Source organism: Falco peregrinus, chromosome 13 (assembly GCF_023634155.1).
Source record: "Falco peregrinus isolate bFalPer1 chromosome 13, bFalPer1.pri, whole genome shotgun sequence".
NCBI lineage: Eukaryota > Metazoa > Chordata > Aves > Falconiformes > Falconidae > Falco > Falco peregrinus.
Genome location: NC_073733.1, coordinates 18,312,000 through 18,327,257, shown reverse-complemented (window position 1 = coordinate 18,327,257; position 15,258 = coordinate 18,312,000). Strand labels below are relative to the sequence as shown.

Here is a 15,258-nt window from a genome sequence, read left to right as displayed (position 1 = left end):
ACAAGGTGCAATCTCCCTTTCCTTCTCAGCAGGCTCAGTCATGACCTAGACTGCATACACAACACAACAAAAACTAGAAGCTTTCATCCTTGCTAAGTTACAAGAGTTCTTTAAAAGCTTACAGGTAACCACTACCAAGTTCAGCAGCTTTACCACATAATTTCTGCTATTGATAATCTCTTCCAGCTACTCTCAAGGCAAAAAACTGCTCTCAAAGGATGAGCACGGCACTGAACTGTACACAGCAACTTCTCTCATAACAGTTCAACAGCTACTTTCCTACGTTACTGTTAGGTATCCCTTACTTCTTGTTGAAGAATTTCATGCCCTCTAAATGCTAGCAGAGATTTGGTATTAAATTAAAATCAATGTTACCTTTCCACAGTTTCTCTGCTTTCCTTAGAGAGCGTCAAGCATCACAGCACAAGCTACATACAATGCTCTAGTAATTTTGTGCTTTGGCAGTCTGCAGAACTTTGGGCACAGCTTTATGTTAAATGGGATTACTAATGTATGAGACTGTCATTTGATGGTACAGGAGAGAGACTAAGCTATATAAGAAACCAGGAGAGGAAGAAATTTACCAACCTCCAAAGTGAAGGCCACATTCACTTGACGAAGTTTACTTGACTTGGCAAATGTATTATGACTGCAGGCTACCCCAAAACTCTCATTATTTCAAAAATTCTATCCAGAGAGCAGTTTCACTGCTGCTTCCACTGCCCAGGCCATAGAAAACCTGGAAGAACCAACAGGACAAGGAAAAACGTATCTGGTTTTCACATTGCACAGGAAAACAAGAGTAACTATTTTCCTGTTTATTGCTAAAAGTATCAAGGTTAGGATTTCACCTTTGACGTACCGGAATGGGGAAAAAAAAAAAAAAAAAAAAAAAGCTGCAGAAAAACATCAGCACTGGATGTCATGCACTAATGGTGCCTGAATAGAACAACTCTCCAATAAAACATCATCCGTTGTTATACCTTTTTACTTGGGAGTGGGAAGGGATACTAGACAATGATTTAATCTTAAAAGAGTAGTAAAGGAACTGAAGATCTTAACAGAAATAATAAATTAAGCAGCAAATAATCCCTCAATTTAATAGCTCCACAGCACCGAAGATTAAACTACCCTTAATTAAAGTCAACATTTGTGGATTGCTGTATACTGGACAGGTGGAAGTCTAAGTACCCCGTTACGCTCTCATTTTCCAACAAGATTCATCACAGCAAATGCCCAAATCTTCCTGAGTAAGAGAACGCAACACTTAGAAGACAGACCTTAGAGATTTCTCAAGGACAACTGAGAAGGTAAGCAAACTGAAAAATGTTTGCTGAATTCTCATCACACAATAAAATGATACTTTGAACAAAGAAATTTTCTAACCATAATACAAAATAAAAGAAAAGCTCCCCTCCACAAAGGCATTGCTACTTCATCACCAGCCACTAATAGCTTCGACTTCAGAAGAACAGAATGAATTATTTTCCTCTTCTACTCTTTATGAAAACAGGTTTTTTAACTGCTACTAGATAAAGTCAGGTTAGTGGTTTTTGTTTTGGTTTTTCTTTACCTAGTACATCTAAGTAATAAACTGATGAATCCATCTTGCTATGTCTTTTTCCAAATGTGAAATATTATAGCCAACCATGTCTTTATCACACTAAATGTTACTTTCCTCTTTGCTGAAGTTTCACAAAGCTCCATGACAACAAACATAACTTGCAGATGTCATACAACTAGCTTAGAGACTTCTAGTGCAACACTCACCAGCCCAATGTTAGATACCATCTACCACAGAAGCTTTAGCATCTGAGTTTTGGGTTCTACTGCTGTGCTCGCTAATTCATAGAAAAGTGCCCACTCAACCAACCACCCTTTGTATGTTTCTCAAATTACTCCACTAACCACATATGTGAGCAATCAGAGCCAATCCAAGAGAGAAAAAAAGGATTATGAAAGAAAGAACAAAAGGAAAAAAGGAAGTATTGAAGAAAATTGAGATAAAATACAGTGATTTAACCGACACTGTAGTGTAATATCTAAAGCATAAAATTCCTAAGAAAAACTCCTTAGGACAGAAAGACAGGTGAGGCTGCTGGTCTTTGAATTGTAACATGCCAAGACAGCTCTTTAATCCTGCAGTCTATCTATAGTAACATTCTGCAGTTCTACAGAGCTAAGTTATTTTTTACTTTCTGTTCACTGTTTTTCCTATGCTATCTAAAGCTAATGTGCAATCTGAGTAATAGACTCTCAACAAAAATCAAATTTTCTAGTTATTCTTATTCCAGTGCCTACACTTTCTGAGAATCTCAGTAAGGCTTGTCAGTGAAGGGCCAAACACTCTTTGCACCATCATGTGTCCTATTCCTACAGTCCACCAAAAGTGAGATGCAAGCATAAGTATTACTTCAGTTGTATCTTCACACATGCTAACTGTAGCCAATGTTTTTTGTTTGAACAGATGCTTTCCTAGCCTCAACAAAATTTCTATTAACAAATACAGTATGTTATTGATATGGATGTATTCAATCATTAATTGCATTATGCATTAAGTGCTAAGAGGATGAGTTACAGTAAACTGGAAAAAATTCAGTACATTCAGAGTGAAAGAAAGTTACTATACTAACAATTTGCCCACGCAGAAGAAAATTTGTTCTATTACCTCATGCTAATAAATAAGCCTCTGCAGTAACTCGTGCACTTACTGCAACCAAACCAGCAAATACAATTCTCATTTTTAGGCCCTTCCCTATGAACAGAACATGAACACAATCCCAGCCGAAGTGCATATGGTCTTTAGTTCCTATACATCATTTCACTGTTCTTTGGTATTAAATTCTGAACATTTCTGTGAAAACTCGTGTGACTCCCCAATCCTGCAAAACTCCAGTAGACTAGATGCACACTGAAGATGGGCTTGTCAGTAGCAAGGAGCAGATTTACAGAGTCTAGAGCTGAAGGACAGTCTTGACACTTTAGAGTTGTAAAATTTTGGTAGACATTAAAGTTACATTATTAATACAAATATTAAAAATTAAATTAACTTGTACTTTTCCAGGATATAATCCACTGCGTTACAATTCCATGAATATTTTAAGAAGGCCCCCAACATTTTATACATACTTAAGAAGGACCTTTTGCAATTATGGTTTCCAAAGTTAACTTGCAGAGCAGCTGAAGTGTTACTAATGAAATTTTGAGAGTCCTTTCAGCTTTTATGCAAACAAAGTACACATCTTCCCCTACACATTTCAAGCTCAGTTTTGACATTCTCACTTGCATCATCCTTTTAGGCAGATCTAATGTTTATTTGTAGCAATGCTAATCTGACAAGAACTTTAATAAAAAAAAAAAAAATCCACCCTGAAGGAGGACTATTAATGATCAGCATTTTTGCAACTGGAAATCACTTGTTTTTATTTTGATTACTGCTGATTTCTAAATCTGTGTGAAATTTCCTTTTGGACAGGGTAACGTGACTTTTTTTTTTTTTTTTTTACTGATTTCAAAGATTCTCAAAGGGAGAAAAGGGGAAGGCAAACAAAACTCAACGTGCACTGTTGAAGAACTATAGCATCAGAAAGTACTGAGTAGAAAGTAAATGGAGACAGGAGGATATTTAAAAAGATGTACTTGTACAAGAAGTATTTCTTACAATATTAACCTTTTTGAGGGTACGGATAAAGGAACATAATGTCTCTTGTGTTCCTACACACAGTCTTAAAGTTCAAGCTCAAAAGGATAAGGCAACTTTATTGTGAAATGCTGCAGAAAGTTTGAAATATAACCACAGCACAAGGACTTGATAATCAAGTAATTCCTCAGTAAAAACAGTTCTAATAAAACAAGTTATCTTCAGTACATCAACTGATAATCACAGAATTGTAGAAACATTTAGGCTGGAAAAGACCTTTGAGATCATCAAGTCCAACCATGAAGCCAGCACTGCCAAGCCCACCACTAACCCGTGTCGCTAAGCACCACCTCTATGTGTTTTGCCAAAGTTTGCAGGGAAGGTGATTCCACCCCCTCCCTGGGCAGCCTGTCCCAGCGCCTGACCACCCTTTCGGTGAGGACTTGTCCCTAATCCCCAATCCAGCCCTCCCCCGGGCACCTCGAGGCCGTTTCCCCTCGTCCTGTCGCTTGTTCCCTGGGAGCAGAGACCGACCCCCCCTGCCCACAGCCCCTGTCAGGGAGCTGCAGAGAGCGATCGGGCCCCCCTGAGCCCCCTCTTCTCCAGGCTGAACCCCCCAGCTCCCCCAGCCGCCCCCCCCAGCCTTGTGCCGCAGCCCCTTCCCCAGCTCCGTGCCCGTCCCTGGACACGCTCCAGCCCCTCAGGGTCTGTCTGGGAGTGAGGGGCCCAGAGCTGAGCCCAGCGTTCCAGGGGCGGCTTGAATCCTTGTGTCTCACAGGCTGGCTTTATTGAAAGAAAAAATGATACAATTCCCTGTTGAGAAACTAATCCATGTCCAATAAATACCGTCTTTGTATCAATTTATATCATCAAGTATACAATTTTTCAGAGTTCATGTCATAACTACGCAAGTAATCTTTCTTTTAAGAGCATATCTCTATGCAGTATGATGCATTTAATGTTTCTTACATAATGCTTATTTACACCCTGGAAACTGTCTAAATGATTCTGGTTTTCCTTCTTTTTGATCTCTATATTAGTAATTAATGCTGAACTGTAATATCACCTTTTGGGACCATAATCTGTTGCCAAGGATACTAGGGATATAATTATAATTTTATTGTAGACTAACTGAAAGAGTTCTCTTTGTTGAGAGTGCAATTCAGACTGATCTACTGTTAATTGCACCTACACACCTCCTTTCATCAAGATATTGTGGAGTACTATGAAAATTATATACCAACACTCCTGTGACTCAAATTTTATTTCTATTATATGGACACAGAAACTACAGCACAAAAGTTCTGAATGACTTGCTGAAGGTTAAAACTTCAACTGGAAATGAAACTCAAGTGTCACCCTACTTCTGGCTGCTAACTCTAAAGAGGCAGCAATGAGCATATTTGCCCGGCCAAAGACAGCCCTCCACCATAAATTGTTACTTTGTGTGAGTTCAGCTATACGATTGTGAAAGCTGACTCTATTCCTCAATGCTATCAATTTAACTATTGCATCTGACCAGGCAGAAATGCCACTTTAATCCAAGTTTTGTCATTCCTCATCAGTACGGTGCAGCTGTTACCTCGCTTGCCAAAACTGCCAGCCCTCAGGAGGGAACATCATTTAATTAGCTTAGGTTACACTCCAAAAAGCACAGAACTTGAAAAAAACCTAAGCCAACGTACCAAGAATTAAATTGCTGTAATTGTAGTGATCAAAAAACGCTAGGGAGACTCAATACTTCAAGGTTTTTTTTTCCATCCTCTCCTTTTTTTAAAAAATAATGTATTTCACATATTTTTAATGAAATAACAGAATATTCCCCTTTGCACAGGAAAAGCTCTGAATATTGGTATGAGTCCTGTGGACTCATTTTACCGCTCTTTAAAGCAAAAGAAGGAAAACAGCAAGGGGGTAAAAAAAATTTCAAAAAAATATACCTTCAGGAGAAGAAGAAAAAGCATGCCTTGGCAATACACCAAAGATGGAATTAAGTCACCAAAGGTGGAATTCAACTCAAATGCATCCATCAAATATCAGGAAAGATTAAAACCATCATGTTACAAAGGAAGGAAAGAAAATACTACAGGGTTAAAACAACTTGAGCAATTTTAAGCAAGTAATTGGAATTCAGAATTTAGATTCATTGCTGCAGGAGCTTCATGTAACATTTCAAGAGCGTACCCTCTGTAACTGGCCTTGCATGCAGGTGCAGTTCACAGAGCTTCAGCAGTTCATTGGAACCAATGAACTTTCTTTCCCATATTTCTATCTATACATGTTTTTTCCTATGTAGTTTGACATGTCCTGGTAGCTCCAAGTTTGATTTTTATCAAGCAGGACTATAACATGTATTATGAAAGAGCTTTAACCTCTTATAAACTGTCTCAAACCCCACCCCCCACCCCATAGTCAACTAACTTCATGTTTTCCACATTGAGCGAGAGTACATAGCACCAATCAAGCCTTCATAAACATATATTGTCTTTTAATTTTTTTAAAAACATTTTGCTGTTGAAACTTTGCCATTTTTTATGCCTTGAAAACATTTAGTACTCATCAATGTAGTACTCTCACATAAGAACAAAAAAATAGTCTAGAAAACAGAAATAATCCTACCATTTATTAGAACTTTTGGTACAAGTCCTTTACATAATAAATAAATAACCTTCCAGCTGATAATAACTCTCAGCTGAAATTTTATACTTGGTCTACTACAATTATTGTGCTTAAATTATTGAAACACCACCACATGTTTAATTTTTAAAAGTTTAAGTCAATTTCTGGTCTCCTACCTGATTTGATCCAAAATAAAAAAACCTCCAAACCATCTTCATGCTATTAGTGCTATAGTTTTGGAAACCAGCTCTGAAGAAGCCACAAAATTAATTTATTACTTTAATTCTACACGTCTCAAGTGTTTTTGCTTGGTTTTTGCTCTTAACCATCCAGTTTAATAGATCTACTACACAAGGCACTAAAATCCAGGCCAGAGATACTCCACTCTGGATTGATTTTCCAATTGTATGTTGCTAGCTGCTTTTCTCAGATGGGTTTACTAACTGCTGTCATTAGACCACTCCAACACACTAAATGAATTTAAAAGTAGAATTCAAATTAGCTCCTTATTTATCATCCAAAGCAGGGCATCAAATACTAATTTTCATGGGAATCACTATTTTAAGTTTATTCCTTCTCAGCCAATAGTTTAAAGATAGGCCTTAATAACCATTTAGTTTTTACCAATATTAATATTTTGACAAAAAAAATTCAAAAAGGCCATTGAACACTTCCAACCTTCCTTGGGAGCGAAGACAAGGTAAGGTAGATTCATCTCTGACACACAACTACGTTTGGTAGATGAAGGTGTCTCTGATAAACAAATGCTACCATCTAGTTTCTTTGACGAGTTGCTTAAGAGCAGCAGCAAGATGATCATGAAACCATCCTTGAAGTCTGTCTAAGCCCTGAATTCCTTCTTCCTCTTTATGAGTTTTGAGGAGAGACAGATGCAGCCTCTTCCAATATGGTCATTCACCTTGTAGCTCTTTGTGCACACAGGACACTTCTGTAACAACCTCATGCTTTTAATAACATTTTGTCTCTCTCTCCAGCAATATATGACACAAAAAATATAGATGATGTACATGAGATCTTGTGGCCTCTTCTGCAATTCTTAAGTGATGCTCTGCTGACAGGGCCAGGAGAAACTGTCAGATCTGGGATGACAAAATAGTTCCTGCATACTTTTATCTTTTTTCTTCTATCAGATAAGCATGCACTTTGCCTAGTTACTCTTCTATAGGATGAGCAATGCCCTGAGAGTCACATGAGCTTGTTTCAACTTCCTGTCACTATAAAGGTTTTTCTTTATTGTGATAGTGTTTTGGGTTGTTTTTTTTTTAACTGACTATTCTCCATCTTTGGTGTTTAACTAATTTAGGTTACTACTTTCATCCTTAAGAGATTAAAACAAAAGAGGAAAAAAAACCCCAAACAAACAAAAACCCCAAACCCACAACTTCAGCAAACATTCTGGGGTAAGCCAAAATAACCTACAAGATTTCAGGGATTACAAAAGATAATCTAGCAGACAATCCAAATTGCAACTTCACGGAACTATAGAAGGATGCTTTTGATGGGAAAATTTCAATGGTAATTTTGTCTCATAGTAGCAAGCTGATGCAGAAAAGGCACGGGATCTGAGCTTTCTTAGGGAGTACCATAAGATAACATGAAGAGAAAAAAAAGAAAATTATCCCAAACCAAAACAAAGTAACCAACACTCAAAAAATTTCTTCTTTCTCTTTGGCAGAGACAGGAATTACAAGTATCCTAAAGGATCAAGGATTTGGTTCCCTACAAAGGATTTCTTTCCATTTCAAAGACTAAAGTAAGTGTTGTTACAGTTTCAGTATTTACAAATTGTTATCCTGTACAGAATTCTACCCTAGCTACGTAAAATAAATATGATCATGCACCCACATTAATCAATAGACCAAGATCAGCGATTATTTATGAAGACATTACTACCATGTGCTGCAACACAAACAAATTAGGCTGCAACAAGGCTTTACCGTTGGTCAGGTCCTACTGTTCATGCTGTTTCTCCTTCCCCCAGAGACCAGACCACACTCCTCCTCCTCAGTCCAACCCCCACCCCACACTCCCCAGAGCTATTTAACGACTTAGGAATGAGCTACACTGAACTTCGTCCATGTCAATCAAACCACTGCCTCCGAGGCATGGCCACAGTTGCATATTATCAATGCTAATCAACCCGCTGCCTTCATTCCTCTACAACTCACCCTTTTTGTTTTTAACCAAAAAGGCCATGTCTATCATCCATTGCACCATGGAGTATTTGACTGATAATTAGTCTTAGTGGGTAAGAGGAGCTATGAATGTGTCAAAGTGGTTACCAAGTTGTAACCCATATAAATGAAACAAATTCTGTGTGTATTTTATAGCTATTAGCTTCATACACTTTGTAGCTTATTTTCAGCTGTCAAAATAAAAAAGTCTTTCCAGAAACTTATCTCTTACTTACCAGACCATCTCACACTGGCCTACTAGTTCTGGACACCAAAATTCCTCAATGCATTATCATTTTGATTCCCGTTTTGGTCCTAGTTTCATTACAACAATGCAATGTTCAAAAATTGCTTTAGGTTATCATTAAAGTTCAAAGTGATTGCATCATCATAATAACTGGCTGAAGTAGCTCAGATGAACTCTGTGGCCAAGCTAGCTATCTTTTCAAAAGGCATTTAATGGAGTTTGTTTCTGAATTGTTTCTAATCAGCAGCCAGACCAAATACCCTTCCTTAACAGTTTATTCGCTTGGCTTTTTGGCAGTACACCTGCTAGGCTGCCCCAAAGTCCAGTGACTAGTTGAATGGAGCCTTATCTTTTTTTTAGGAACTTTACCATTGTTTGCTCAAAACTGGAACCTCTTGAAGTGCTGGAATATTCCATGGAAAATTATTCTGCACCATCCACTTAGAGTTATTAGGTTATTCTTCCTTGGCAAACAGACTGTACTTGAGTCTCCTGTGGTTCATCTATTGCCATTCATTTGTAACTTTCAACACCTGCTCTGAGAAGACAAAACCCCTTTGTGTTTCAAGGCTTGGTACAAGTTTCACTACTGTTCAAGCTTCTCTTTTCTACTGAAGTTATACAGTCACTTAACTCATCACACAATTCTGCCTGCCACCTGGGGAAAAACTACAATTTCTGAGACATATGAGGATGGGCTGTTCAGGATTTCTTTTTCCTAAGTTCAGACTATGGTAATTCTATTCAAGAAGCCTAACAAACCAAGTCTAAAAATTCTGAAGTATTCAAAATCTACCATAAATGCATGCTAACACCAGCTTTGGCTTTTTAAAAAAAGTAAATGAAATTCTAAAAGACTTCAAGCTGCAGGAACCATAGGATTCCACTGGATATCTTAGTATCTCAGTGTTGAAAAGTATATTAAAGAGATATTAGCATTCTTCAGCTGTAAAACTCTGGAATAGAGTTGATGGCTCATACTACAGGCATTTCAAATTAGGTATTACCAGCCTCCTGCTGCAAATACATTTTTTTAGTTCTAGTGTCACTGGCCCCTTTATATATATCTGCAAATTTGTATGGAAAGGTGTTTAGAAAAAAGAACAGTTGGATCATACTTTACAAAAATATTTGTTTCTTAGATGTTATCCAAATGTAGTCTTGAGTCTAGATTCAAAAAGAATAATTTCATGGTAAGTGGCACTATGACTCATGTAGAGTACCAAAATGACACATAAGGGAAACATCTATATTTATTTTGTAGCCATATAGATGCCTGCTACTGAGTCCTGGAACGTTCAGCAGAGAATCAAAACAAAAGCTGGTTTAATTAACAATTGTTAAAAAATCCGATTTTAGCAGGAAATATCATTCAGATCTCCCATGTGAAAACTGACATGCGAAGCATTTAAAACTCAGCCACATAATTTGCCAGTTTGCTTGCTGTCAGGAAGTGGCAAGAGATGTCAGAAGGCAATTTCTATCTTTGTCCATATCTTGCATCTGCTAGTGAGAAAGTACAATTCTGTGCACTTGCTATTTTTAAAATGTGCACTCAGAACACCAGCAGCAACCAACCTTCTGCCTGTTACTACATGGTAACAGCTGCACATTGAAAGTGCAGTGGATCCAGATGAACAAACGTACAGTCCTGAGTGAAGACCTTCGGCCTCTGTGGATCTCAGGGGAGCCAACCTGAGCAGTGCCTTAGTAGCTACGACCAATTTAACATAAGAACTTACATTTTAAAGGGAAGAAAAGGTCTCTCAGCAAGCTGTTCATCTCTGGCTACAAAGGTGAAGAATCTGCAACATTACATATTACAGAGGCAAAATGGCATCAATTAGGGAGGGGAGAAATTGTGGTACAAACATAGGAGTCTCTTAATTACTTGCAAGAATACCCTGCGATATGCAAATGCTTTGACAGTGTGAAGCTCTCATATACAGTGCAGTCTTAAACTGTACTGGGCATCTTTCAGTGTTCATGTTAATTAGAATATTACTATCACTGCTAACTCATTTTGTCGAGAATATACCACAATCAAAAGCTAAGCATTTTCTCTTGTTATCTTAGATACTGTGGCTGACCACAAAATCTGTGTCGTTTTTGCATCAACTCACAGAACGACATTTATGCACAAATTCTCACTGAAATTAAAGAAGCATTTAAACTCTTGAAGTTAAGCTGAAAGATAAGTCCATTTTAAATATCAGTCAGAGGCTATACGGTTAACGGGTTCTATACTGGATAAGTCTTCCTTGCAAAATTCAAATACTTCATTGCGTGCTCTTTGTAATGTACTGCAAATACTTAGCATTTGTGCTACTAGTAGATACGAAGTGGCTTAAAATATTAGTGCACTTACTCTTTCCCAAAACTGATTGATGCAGTTTTAGTCACTTTACAATATAAAGCTGGTTTGTGATGCAGGTAAGGGATTATATTCTTTGTGTGTAAGAGACTGCAATAACAATCCTCTTACCTCAGTCCTAAGCATAGGCTGTGCTTTCAAAAATACTTTTACTGCTTGTTTCACCAGACAGTAAAATGTACTCTCTGTGGGTCGGCCAGTAGAGGGAAGCATCACATCCCCAAATCTAACAGTACATTACCGTCATGCACCACCACAAGTTTGAACGTTTTATGAATCAGCTCAAAAAAAGTACATTCTCAATTCAGGTTTTTAAACCTGTGACTTACTCGTACGGGACAGCATAGATACGGAAACTACCAAAGGAAGCTGCAGTTCTCTCATCAGATGATGTTTGCTGTTGCAGCCCACTGAAGTACTGTCACATGAGGAAGGATAAACATAAAGCAACATTCTGAGAAGGGGAGTTTAATTTTGGCACGAATATTTTATTCGGACTCAGAGTTTAGTTAAGAATTTATAAAACTCAGTTCTTCCTTGATCACAGTGGCAATTAGAAACATTTGGTGAAGCAAATCCATAACTATTTAATGCTTTCCTGTTTTCATCTTAATTATGCTTCCAAATTCGAAGTTGAAGAGATACAAATTCCTTTAAAATAAACTGAAGCAGTAAATTTCACTCAGAAATCACATGAAGATAAGAATTAGTAGAATGTGCATGTTTTATAAAGCAATACCTGATATTTAATTTTGTGGAGAATATACTACAATCAAAAGCTAAGCATTTTCTGTTGTTACGTTAGATACTGTGGCTGACCACAAAATCTGTGTTGTTTTTGCATCAACTCATAGAATGACATTTATGCACAAATTCTCATTGAATATGTGCATAAATAAATGAAACACAATAGTGTTTTCTCAGATTTGTGAATATCATTTCTTTTCCTAGCATATTGATTTTGGCTCGTTATTGCCACCTTCATGAGGTCAGATCTTTAAGGGAGGTCTCCACGTATTTGCCGTCCTATCATTAAAGCAAAGTCTGACGCACCTTTGTGCTTCAGCTGCAGATTTATATTTAATTTTTATTTGTCATTTAATATGACAAATGATCATTGTAATCAGAAAATTAAGTAAAAAGATTCCAACCTATTTACGATTACACACATGATATGAAATTTAACATCAACCCAAGATTTTTATTAGGTGATCAACATAATAGAAAAATATATCTAGAAAAGATTACTGTATTTCAGGTCTCAACTCACTCAACCTGACTTAGGAAACTGGTCACAAGTTTGCATACTCAATTACTTTTGTACTTAAGTCTTGTTTCCGTTACCAAAAAAGTAAAAAAAAACAAAAAAATACTACTCTATTTTCATAGCAATGCCTAAACAGCTTATTGACTCTTCAATAGCAGTCAAGATCTTAATATAAGGAGAACTAGTTGAGGAGTATATTTGACCAGGAAGAGTCATTTCAGCTTGTTATTGTCTGCCTTGATTTACCACCAGAAGCTACTAAGTAATTAAAGGTAAAGTCCTTCTGTCTTTTCTACTTAACATAGTAGTTTGGGATATTTGCCTTCCTGTGCTTTAGCTCAGATAAACAGTTAAACCATGTCAACTATCTTGAGAAATTTTTTTTTATTTTTTTTTACTTCACATAAAATTTAAAAGAAGGTCATAAACAGATTTCATTTGTCTTCAGGTAAAGAAAAGACATTAAGCTTCAATAGGTATGGAAAAGCTGCATAAAGGATGGGCAGTACTGTTTCACATGTTGGAAAACTCTTATTGCACGTTAGTATAAAAGCAACCATGACAATAAAGTTTTTTCAGCAACTTTAAGAGGAAGCATTCACTCAACAACAAAAAACCCATGAGATTCTCCACCAAGTAACAGAATTAGAAAGATGGGAAGAAAGCAGATTAGCCGCTGAACAAGTCTTGGTGCTTCAAGGCTAATTCTCACAGCTTTGGACAAGTGCTGCATTTTGCAGCAAATTAGTGGCTTGGCTTGACCTAAAATCACTCTCATATTGAGCATTATCATGCCACAAACCTATCATACTTTTAAAACCAAAACAACACAAGAACATAAGTCAACTTGAGAATAATGCTGTATTTTTCAAAAACTGATTAAAAACTGATTCCCCCCCCAAGTTTTAGTTTTTCCAGAAATCACAGAATGCCTAACATTTGATATTTAGTTATATAGCACTGTGAGGGGAAAAAAGAACAATCAAAACAGATTTCAGCATTAAAAAGCTCTTGTAAGCCATTGCAACCAAGTTTTTGTTTCATATTCCTTTCTCTAATTAACATCACTACTCTCTGCAGTGTGTTGTTTGGGAACCCTAGAAAAAGCTGTACCAAATTTAACAATAACCTGTCTTCTCTTTAGCCTACTTCCCTACTAGTTTCATTTGCCTTTTCCTTCAAATAAAAGTGCCTGCACAATCTACCGCTTGCAATAGGCATTTATTCTACGTGCCTGCCTTTTTCAGGGCTCAAAAGCAGCAAGGGGAGACAAATTTATCTCCAGCTTTCCCTACACCTGATTTCTAACCATCTTCACATATCAGACAGGTCAGCCTTTCTTTATTGCTCTGCTAATAGACAGTCTACAAATAGTATTTTTAGGGGTCATACTGCCAACAACTGGCTGGAAACCTTCAGTAACAAACAAGACCTGGTTAAGTGAATCACACTTCAGTGACTATACAAGTCCAAATGTAATTCTGCCTTGGACTGTGATGACAGACATGACCTGAATATGACCACTCAAGCTAGAATTGTTTCTGGTATATGTGAAAGCTTAAATGGTCATTAATTGTTCTCTATATTTTTTTTTTTTTTTTACATCTAGAAATGCTTTGTCCCAATGATTTCTCCCCCTACCTTCCCTGACAATCCACAGTCATTTGTTAGCTTACATCCGACAAACAAGAACTACATTTAAATTAATAAAACTTTAGCCACCAACATGAAGAATTTATCACTAGTTCATAAAATTGTACATCTGAGTCCATTTTGGAAGTATTCTTCAGAAAAGTTTCATTAACAGAACTTTAAAATGGCAGTAAGTCAGAGGAAGCACTGAATAAGGGATGATTTAGTCCTCCCTAGTCTTTTCTCTGAAGTTGCTCGAACAAGTTACTGGACTCTTCCCTCTGTCTCTATCAGTGTATTTATTAAATAAGGATTTCTGTAGTGCTCAGTTGTAAACAACATTTAGTTCACTGTAGCTATGCCTTAACCTTTTTGGTCTGTAAAGGAAGCACATTATTTTCAGGCAGGCTTAATGATTTTAGGTATGGGCTAAACACTGTTTCTCATTACAATATTGCCTTAGCAACTTCTATGAATTTGATTTTTTAAATTGAGAATAGAGGGGCAATGAGGAGAAGAACAGTAGAGAGGGGGTAGGAGAAAGCTTTTCCTAGCATTCATTCCTTCTAACATCAAATTTGGCTGGCAAACTTTAGCCTGCCATTGACCAGGAACACCCAACTAACGTTTATATCAAAATGCATCTATTCTCAGCTGCTTAGGAATGAATTTATCAGCTCTAGTTGAATGCACCATATCAGCTTTGGTTCAATTCTTATTCATTTTATTGTCACTACTTGGATTTTAAATAAGGCTAACATCCATGCAAACTGCTTGTTGTTTTAGCAGCAGTTTCCCCAAGAGTTTTAATGGGCTATTTGTTCTGTCTAATTGCCCAAGGAAGAAAAGCTGTATTTCAAAATTCAAACTGGATATATGTATCTGAGGATGTTCTATTCTCCAGTGACCACATTTAATCTATTCACCAATTTACTTACTGAGATATCAACACTATCCCCATCGCAAACCTTCAAGTATTGTAAGCTGAAGAGTCCGCAGTCTCTTCTCATGCATCACTGTGAGTGACATCCTTGAAACTATTTCTTTAAAGATTCCACTCAGCCCCTATGTCATTAGGAAGAATATGAAGAAGAGTTATAAGAACTTGGACAATAAACAGGTATATTTGCTAATATCTAAGGTAAGAATATCTCCTCACACTCCATACAGAAACCAGTATTTGTTGCATGAGATATTCAAATTACTTGGCTTCACTTAACTACTTGTTTTATTCTTTTCACAGTAATTAGACAAAGAAATCATGCAGCACAAGTACATCTTGCT

The 15,258-nt window shown here is 37.0% G+C and overlaps 1 long non-coding RNA gene across 1 annotated transcript in view; it reads right to left on the bottom strand.

The window, feature by feature from the left end:
• The window catches only part of LOC129785580 (uncharacterized), a 77,570-nt gene extending 62,541 nt beyond the window's left edge, over positions 1-15,029 (bottom strand). Inside the window, exon 1 of the long non-coding RNA XR_008749702.1 lies at positions 14,913-15,029. This is a non-coding gene — a long non-coding RNA (uncharacterized LOC129785580). The remainder of the gene's footprint in view (positions 1-14,912) is intronic.
• Between the last annotated feature and the right edge of the window lie 229 nt (positions 15,030-15,258).